We start from the raw sequence: 8,962 nt of genomic DNA on the forward strand, positions 1-8,962 counted from the left end.
GAACAATATGTCTTCTAATAACTAGATTATGCTCCTTCAACTTCTCTGTTTGCTTCGTTGTTCTACGTCGGTAGAGCCTGGCCTCGCGCATTCCTCAGCCCCCATTGGGTCGTCCGGATCACCAGGACGAGCCCAAGGGGTGAGGGGCCACGCGACCAGTTAGGCTCCTAAGACGCGATGCTCACGAGTCCTCCTTGACATGCGAATAGCTTAGGAAAAGGTGCAGGGGCAAGCCTTGGTGTTCTGCGTCGGCAGCGCCCGGCCCCACGCATGCCTGAGCCATCGTTGAGTCATCTGGATACCAGGACGAGCCTAAGAGGTGAGGGGCTACGTGACCAGTTAGGCTCCTGAGGCGCGATGCTAAGGAGTCCGCCTTGACGTGCGAACGGCTTGAAAAAAGAAGGGTGAAAGCCAGGTCTTGGCGTTCTACTTCGGTAGTGCCCGGCCCCGCGTGTGCCTCAGCCACTATTGGGTCGTCCAGTTCACCAGGACGAGCCCAAGAGGTGAGGGGCTACGTGGCCAGTTAGGCTCCTGAAACACGATGCTTAGGAGTCCCCCTTGACGTACGAACAGACCATCATACCTTTTCCTTGCCGAGCTCTCGCTTGGGAGGGGTGCACGAAGACCAGGCCCGTGAGGCCTGGCAAGGTGGGGTACGCCAGGCATGACCAGAGCGTAACCCTCATGCCCAGCCCCCTCGTGCTACCCTCCCGAGGGAGAGCAGCGCGGTGAGGCTAGCCACTGATCCCAGAGGCTCCCTAAGGTTAATGCGGCGGCGAGGCCACCCCCAGTTGCTTATCACTAGCGCAGAGCATGGATTTTCCGCACTTGCATCGGCATAGCCGCTCCTCGGCAGTGTCGATGGCCAGCGCTGAGCATGGTGCTTCTGCTGGTGTGTGGGAGGGGGCTCCCTCTGAGGAGAGCCCCCGGGGCGTGTACTGCCCCGCCCTGACACGTGGCTTGAACCGCAAGGCTGAAGGAGGTGTGTATGGGCAACCGTGAGCCAGCGCGGGACTCATGAGGCCATACCTCAAGGCGGGTTGTGCCTGGTCTTGATGGGGGATGCTTGAGTTAGTCCTGGGAGATGGATAGGCAGCCTGCGCCAAATGAGTCTCCTGAGCTTATTGCATGAGAAGGCCGGAAACCAACGACCCCAGGAGGTCACGTGAACGGGACCAACCCGCCAGACAGAGCTCAGTCGTTGGGTTTATCAATGTTGCAGGGACGGACCCGAGCACAGATGTCGTGCCTAGTCTTCTCATGCAAAGATGCTGAAGAAAAACAACCGGCGCGTGGTTCCCGTGGCCACGGGGGCACCAAGTCGCACGCCCTCACTCATTCACCCGCGATTAGCTCATGGTAGAAGAAGGTACCAAGAGCCATGTGAGGTGACATACATGGGGGCTAGCCCGTGAGACAGAGTTCAGCCACTTGGGTTTAGCGATGCTGCAGGGATGGACCCAAGCACAGACGCCATGCCAGTCCATAATCATGAGGCAGTCGCAGGAGGGCTTGCAAGGGCGCGAGACGTTCTTAGCGATGAAGCGTTGGTCAGGCGATCAATAATTCAAAAGTAGCTTGCGAAGGATTGTAACTGGCTCTGATAGACGCGGAAGGGATACATGCTGTAGCGATGGACCCACACGGCCTGGCGATGATGCGGCCCGAGGGGCGCCCCCAAAACTGAACGAACTAGGGAGATGTCACCTGGTACTGTTGCTAAAGAGTTGTTGAAGTAGCCAAAAAACACGCACCGCTGGAGCCGTTCCTCATGAGCCGCTCCGGTGCCTAGTCTCAGGGGGCTCGGAGGGACCGAGAGGCTCCTGAAGGTGCTCATCCATCTTCGCCAGGGCCTGTAAGGTCCCCGATCCTATGCCACACCGATCTAGCATGTAACACCTCATATCACTTTGCGGCCTCACGCACGGTATTCCCACGGGTGTCACATTACCAGGCCCGGGACCGTTTGCGCCTTTTGGCTCACATATATGATAGTGTCTCTAGCATCCATATGACAAAGAACCCGGGCTGACATGGCTAGTCGTGAACCCAAACTGGCCCTAACTTACAGGGACAGACATACATGACCCAGCAACAAACGTGTCGGTCATCAGCGAGTGAATCCGAGCTGTAGCAGCTGGGCTAGCAGGACTCCGGTAATCCGGTCTGTAGCAGGCTAACAGGACTCTGGTAGACACCCCGTGACATTTCCCCGAAGGGACAGATACAGGAACGAAGAAGGACACATGCCAGCTAGCCTAATTGTTGCGGAGCAGTAGCAAGCTACCAAGGCTTAGTGGAAGCACTAGGAGACATTTCCCGGTAAGAGAGGCTAGCAAGGATAAAGAACTAGATAGTTAGATCCCACACATACCAAGCATTTCAATAACATACACACAATATGCTCAATATGTGCAAATACAACATGGCATCACAACATGACTCTACAACTCAAGCATTTTATTCAATAGGCTCCGAGGAGCGAGATATTATAAACATAGGTCTCGTGACCCAACATTCAGAGCATACAAGTGAAAGCACATGCGGAAGCTCAACATGTGTGAGTACAGACATCTATAAATAAAAAAGGCTGAGAAGCCTGACTATCTACCAGATCCTGCCAAGGGCACAAGATCGTAGCTGAGGTAACAAGCTAAACGTTGAAGTCCAAGCGGAACTGCTAGCGAGACTAAAGTCTCTCTGCAAAAACATAAAATAGGCAAACGTGAGTACAAATGTACCCAGCAAGACTTACATCAGAACTAACTACATATGCATCATTATAAACAAAGGGATGGTGGGCTTTAACTGCAGAAAGCCAGCTTTGACTCGGTGGCTATCCTGAACTACGACTCCAAGTAACTCTTTTGAGGTGGCGCACACGAGTCCACATATTCACCATATCAATGCACCACTATGGATCCGCTCCCGTCTCCCTACGAGAACGCCATCCATAGCACTCACGCTTATCTTGCGTATTTTAGAGTATCCACTTTCACTTGTCTATGAATTGTATAGGCAACCCAGAGGTCCTTTACCACGGACACGGCTATTCGAATAGATGATGTTAACCCTGCAGGGGTGTACTTCTTCATACATTTTCCACCACTTAGCGTCTGCACACGACATGTGCTCGACAGACATCAAGCGAAAGCTGATGTGGGTGTAGACCATGACCTACCTAAACACTCAAGTCTCTAGTCCAGGTTTATCACCTATTCAGGTTCCATCCGTAGGGAGTCTGGCTGAGGTTTCCACATACGGCCCCGAACGATTTGTACAGGGCTCCGCGACACCAAATGGGCGCCCGGCATATCCGGCCACATGCCTACCGCATCACAGCCCACCCCTCGGGTCAGCGCTGCCGACGGCCTCCAGCATACTACAAACACCAGAAACTACTTGCAACTCCTGGACAGAGGACAAGGGTGATTAAGAAGTCGAGCAGGGTCATATTTCATGGCCCAATACATGGTAATAGCTGTTTCCTTAGGACGACTTCAATGAGACAACCCGCCATGTACTCCTACATGGCCTCTCACCGATACCTTTACCAAATCATGTTCACAAACTTAGCTATCAACAGTAGGACATGTTCACACACCTCCGATTCATCCCCGATGAATCAGACCTGACACAACTCTAAGCAATAGCAGGCACGACAAACAAGCATGAATGAGTAGGCACATCAGGGCTCAAACAACTCCTACTCATGCTAGTGGATTTCATCTATTTATTGTGGCAATGACAGGTCATGTAGAGGATAAGGGGTTCAACTATCGCAACAAGTAACAGATGAGTCGTTGTTGAACTAATGCAGTAAAAAGAGCATGAGCAAGAGAGTGGGATTGTATCGGAATGAACAAGGGGGTTTTGCTTGCCTGGCACTTCTGAAGATAGTATAGCTCTTCATCGGTGTCATCGAACTCATCGTCGGAATGTCGTCTACTGAGAGGGGACAAATACCGGTAAACAAGGAAGAACACAATCAACGCAATGCACAATATGATGCATGATCATGACATGTCAATATGCAGTGATTTGAGCTAATGCAGCTAGCAACAAATTAAATGGAGTTGGTTTGAATCCGAGATTCAAATTCAATCTTCATATGTGGATATTCAAATGCCATTTATATGATTTGTCCTAACCAGTACCTATAAGTTGCTGTAACATGCATGGAAATGATACAGATGGATAGATTGGATTTTCCTGATCATTTTTCATATATAATTTATTTCATTTGGAGTTACGGTTCAATTTATATGATTTTTATAAGTTTAAGCCTTTTTCTGGATTTTCTGATAGAATTAAACTAATTCCAGAAAAGGATTTACTGCGTCAGCCTGACGTCAGTGTGAAGTCAGCAGGTCAACTGAGTCGGTCCAGGTCAAACCTGACTAGTGGGGTCCACTGGTCAGTGGCTGGGGCTGGATAGTGTCGCTGACAGGTGGTCCCAGTCAACGGGCACGTCAGCACACTCAAAGCTGACGCGTGGGGCCGCTCTGATTTAGTTAATCCTAAGCAGAAATAAATCTAGAGTTAGTTAGGGCACGGGGCCCATATGTTAGTGATAGAGGGGTTAACTAGCTGGGTCATTAGCGAGTAATGACGGTGCCATGTCAACTTCGCCGGAGTTCGGCTGGCGACGACCAAACCGACGGTGGAGCGATTCGGAAAATCGCTATGGGGCTCTGTTTTGAGCGCAGTTTGATGCTACGGCTTGCTGGCGCTCTCGATCATCTAGTGGTGGTAGCGGAAGCTGCTGGGATTGCCGGAGTTGAAGGCGGCGAGCACTTCTGCGGCGGTCAGAGTACGGGCATGCTCGGATATAGCATTTTGCTGCACGGAAGGACGAGCTGTGGGTTGCTACGGAGTCCTGCGGACTCGCTGAGCACGGGGGTGGGCTCAGATGCATCGTGGATGCGCTCTAGCTACGGTGGCGCCATGGCCGGCGGCAGTGAGCTCTCGGGCTCGGTCGGAAGACGGGGCTAGGGGACGGGAATGGTGGGGGAGAGCGAGGGGGAAGCAGCAGGAGCTCACAGTGAACTCAATGGCGTCGTCGGTGAGGTCGGGGAAGCCCGGACTGGTGATGAATCGAATGGGGCGGCGCTCGGAGCAGAGGAAGAAGACAACAGCAATAGCGGTGTTGCGGGACGCTCAGGTCTCGTTTGGCTCGGCAGATACGAAAAGTAGGTCATGGCGGAGCTCCTTGGTGCGTTGGAGAGGCGTGGCAGTGGCCCTGGCCGCGGAAAACGGCATCGGCAGTGTTGGCTGTGCTCGGTGGTGCTACGGGGAGGGACTAGAGAGGAGGAGAGAGGCCAAGGAGCGAGGGAGAGGAGAGAGGGGTCACGGTGCGTCCCCGTGGCATCGCTAGAAGGGTCGGGGATGGGGGAAGCAGGCAGGGAGGAGGGCACGGCGACGACAGCGCTCGCCACCGAGCTGCTTTGGGGCGAGGGGGAGGAAGACGACAGGAGGGGGTTGCTTGGTCGGCTGGGCCACCAGCTGGGCCAGCCAGCGGCAGTACTAGGCTGAACAGATAAGTTAGCCAGGTAATTCTCTCTCTCTCTCTCTCTCTCTCTCTCTCTCTCTCTCTCTCTCTCTCTTTTATTTCCTGCTTTCTATTTTTCTACAACTTGATGGCTTTAATAAAAATACTAGATCAGTCCCAAAAATCATGAAACTGCTCATGATCACTGTTGGGAATATATCCTGCAGTAAACATTTAAGTTTATGATTATTTGGGAATTTAAAATATTTTATAGCATTTAAATGCCCAAATGCAAATAGGATATGATTTAATTTAGAGCCCAAATATGTCATGGGAAAATGTGCATCACCTCTGGTTACTGTTTACAAAATTTTCCATAAATGATGAACAATTTTGAAAGCCATTTGGATTTACTGAAAATATTTTAGGTGAACCTAGTGAATTCCTTTGATGCTAGGGTTGAGACAATCCCCATTTCAAGTTTCTTTCAAGATTAAACATTATGCACACATGAGACTAGCCTAGTGCATTGCCAGAAGCTAGGGATTTGACAACTCACCCCCATTAAACAAGAATCCCGTCCCGAGATTCAAGCATAGGGTAAGATGAAGGGGGGAACATAAAATAACATAATCTTCACGATCCAGGTTGCACTTCATAAGGGTGTTGATTCAATCACCATCTATGTCTCGTCGTCTTGCTCCGAGAACTCCAGCCAACATGACAACAAGAGGAAAAGGAAACTCAAGAAGGATCGATCTTCTCGGATATCGAACAACTCAGAATTAACTCACGGAATGAGACATAGCAACATCTCTTAAGTGGCCAAAAGAATTGATTTTGATATAGAGATCATTGAAGCTCTTTATACCATCTTAAGGCAAATCATAATCGATCATTTGAAGGAGTCCGGATGGATGACATACCCGGACTAGTATGGATGATGTGGATTACCTTGTTGAAGACAACACAAGTGGTGATTTTGCTTATCACCAGAAATGGATGGGGGCCATGGGAGAATGGCACATTAGCGGTGCAAGCTGGGAACAAAATGCAAATGCTGGGAATGATTCTAGTAACTAGAGAGGAACTCAATAGTAGAGAGTGAGCCCATTGTTGAAAAGTTATGGCATAACCGAAGAAACTAGGAGCAATCCCGGTTAGTGCCGATGATAACACCTAGTGCTTGTGCGTGCTGTCAAGAACTTGAGCATTTCCATATTCATCAAGGTTTACTAATATTCGTGTCAAGGATCCCGGCAACATAACATACTACCATGATGAATGGTGATGGACGATGCGGATGCAAAGGAAGATAACACCTTCTCAGATTTCACCTTAGCGAGGCCAAGGGATCAAAATCCGGATGATCGACCAAGAGAAATTTAGCACTCCGCTTCTAATGTTCTCCTTGATGTGCTAGCGTATCCCATTCATTGAAATGGTTTGGTAACTAGACCATCAAGTAAAAGGTCGGACTCCGGGAGCACAAGAATCCATAAGGAACAATTAGGGAGTATATCCTACGAAATCCTTATGGGGAGGTGACCAACTTCTTCAATCAAAATACTATAATAATGGGTCTTCCGGCTGGGTGTGTTGGCCACGACATCCACTTTACCGGTTTAAAGAGAGACCAATATTATAGTTCTTGGGACACGTTCCAACCATCATATCTGCCTGAGATTCAGATCTGGTTGGTGTCAGAATATTCCAGACTCATCAAGTCTAGAGAGGAAAATGAAAGTTTGCAACACAAGCCGACGAGATGGCGTTGCAAGATTCTCAGTAAATGGACCACGGTAGTAATATCCAAAACATGAGCTGGTTCTACTACAACATGTGAACACTTTGTCCAAGACAAGCATGACCACATAGTAGTCTTTTAATAAAACACTACCGAGCCCTCATTGGAAACCATCATTAATTAACGAAGTCTTGTGCATGTCCGTCTGGGCCCTTCAGGGTTAGCGCATGAACTTCTTCTCTTTGAACAAATCAATCAATGGCTTGGTGTGCTACGGAATACATATGGAGTGGAGGTAATTAATCTACCAAATCATAGTATACTTTGCACATGCATGACTGACTTGGGATGATTCCAAAGGAAACAAAAACAATCTTTCTCAAATTCATGGCGGCAACTTGCACCTGATGCACACGAACTTAGAGAAAGTTACTTCTTGCACCAAACATATACTTCATGAACGGGACACGAAGATAATGCTTACACAAGTTTCCAACACTAGCCTGATGTTCATCACGAATTATGGAGGAGATAAAATGCTGCTGATGGGCTCAACAACAACTCATCAGAATTTCCATATCACTGGAATTCCGCCATTATGTGAACAAGGTGATAGTATCGGTCAGACCAAAAGAATGTAATGGTGTATGCTCGAGGGATCAACCACAAGTAAGACAACATTACGAACATAGTTGGTGCTGATTTTGATTTGATGATAGCCCACACTCAAATCAAAGTTTTGATAAGACAATAGATCCAGCAATTGGTCACGGAGATCAATTGATGAAGATATCATCTTTCTTCAACACACATATACAAAGAGATATCCCTTAGGAATGAACTAAGTCGGACAAAGCTTTTATCTTCCAACTCTCCAAGTTGTCGTTCAGCTTAACCAGCTAGCTCAGGGGTATCCAACACAGACTCTTGGAGAATGGGTGGTTTATAGAGATAAACCAACTTGACCACGAACTCAACATAGCGCTCAGGTGACAACCTGGTGATACTTTCGAGAAGATATTCAGAAAATCACAAACCACCAATATGTTACTAAGCTCGAAAACAATCTTGCTTTTCTGGGCAAGACAAAATGATCAAATAAGCAAGGATTGGCACTATCCTAACTCATTGATTGAGAGGTGCACCGGAGATATAAACTAGGTAGCACGATCAATCTCAGGATGATGATTCATTAACCAAATGCTAAGAATGAGAATATTGTCCATTAACTACCAAGCAATATAGTTGCTAGGAGTATTGATTTCACACACCACGATTCACTTGTCGCCATTCCGGTTACAATAACAGGGAAAACCGAGGAATAAACAATGATGGCAAGAAGTATCACTACATCAATAATTCATAAGAAAGGGTGCAGTTCTGATGACATTCCTGACATAAAGTGGGTAATACTTCAGGGTAGAACAGAACAAAGATGGATTGGCATTTGGTCTCCGGAATACAACTACTTTCACCCAATCCTACAAATGGATAAGGTACCGGAGTCTTTTTCTCCTAGTCATCCCAGAATAGAATGACTTGACGGACCACAAGAGTAATAGGCATCGATAAACATGATTGCACAACTACTCCCTACTATCAATTGATAGACGAGGGCGAGAGAATAACTAAAGAGGGACAACCCAAAAGGACATATGATTTTCTGAGTTGTGGAATGAGTTCAACATATTTCTTCCGGATAACCCATGCAGAAAGGTTGAACT

The sequence above is a fragment of the Triticum dicoccoides genome, chromosome 3B (assembly GCF_002162155.2).
Source record: "Triticum dicoccoides isolate Atlit2015 ecotype Zavitan chromosome 3B, WEW_v2.0, whole genome shotgun sequence".
Taxonomy (NCBI): Eukaryota; Viridiplantae; Streptophyta; class Magnoliopsida; order Poales; family Poaceae; genus Triticum; species Triticum dicoccoides.